The sequence below is a fragment of the Triticum urartu genome, chromosome 7 (assembly GCF_003073215.2).
Source record: "Triticum urartu cultivar G1812 chromosome 7, Tu2.1, whole genome shotgun sequence".
In the NCBI taxonomy this organism is placed as follows: domain Eukaryota; kingdom Viridiplantae; phylum Streptophyta; class Magnoliopsida; order Poales; family Poaceae; genus Triticum; species Triticum urartu.
The window spans coordinates 6,804,941-6,806,204 of NC_053028.1; positions in this window are offsets into that span (position 1 = coordinate 6,804,941).

The window sequence follows — 1,264 nt, forward strand, 5'->3', positions numbered from 1 at the left end:
AAATATGATCCATTTTTAACATCCTGAACAGGTTTTTGAAAATTATGTACACTTTCTGAAATACATGAACAAAATTTGAAAAAGGAACATCTTTCAAAATTCACACACATTTTTTGAAAGAACCAACTTTTTAATAAAAATATGGACATTATTTGAACTAGTCAACATTTTTTTAAATGGGAACATGTGTTTAAAATTCATAAAATTTTCCGAAAATGTTTATCTTTTATACGCGAATATTATTTTAAATTGTGAAAATTTCACTAAACCAAGAATATTTTTTTAATATGGAGCATTTTTAAAATGCCACTTTCTTTTCAGAATTCTCGAACAATTTTAAAAACAATATTTAAAAAAATGGCATACTTTTTTGAAGTTCCGAATTTTTTTCAAAGTAGCAACAAAAATTTAGAATTCTAAACATTTTCCAAATTATTATTTTTTCCTGAATATTTTTTGAGAATTTTGAATTTATCAAATAAATTCTGTAGGAAAAATAAATTTGTAAGGGAAAAAGAGATAGGGGAATGAAAATAAAAATAGAAGTAAAACACAGAAACAAAGAAAAATGCGCCAGCCCATTATTGGTTGTAATGTGCAAAGCTCCGATTATTATTCGCCCAGTGCGGAAAATAGCGTTTCCCCAGCTGCGTGGGAGAAGAATAATTGGGATGGCTTCAGTGGGCCACAGCATGCGGCCCACGTACGATATTCTGGAAAAGCCTTTTTTCTAGGAGTCGAATGTATAAAAATTTAGTATCACCTCGGGTAGAAAAAAAATTCTTTTTGACGATGAACGGATGAAAAAATTGGCGAAATGCATGTTGCTTTATTAGTACTAGCACATATGCCCGTGCGTTGCAACGGGAGATAAAATAGTATGCATTTAAACTCAGTGATAATTAAATGTACAAGTAAAACCCTGTGTGCACACGAAAAAGGAACATTTAACTTCTCGGTTTCGCCGCCTGTGAAGAAATCAATCCGCTATTTTCCATTCAATGATCGAGGATATTTAAGAGTTTTATTACCTCATCGTATGCCAGAGAAGGCCCATGAGTTATTCAGTCTAAATCATTTAAAAAGAGGGATTTTAAGATATGAAATTTCTGAATATTTTAGCAAACATGAACAATATTTTAAATCTGGAACAGTTTTTGGAAAATTATGTACACTTGTGGAAAAACACGAACAAAATATGAAAGGGAACATCTTTTAAAATTCACAAAAATTTCTGGAAAACACCAATATTTTTATAAAAAGA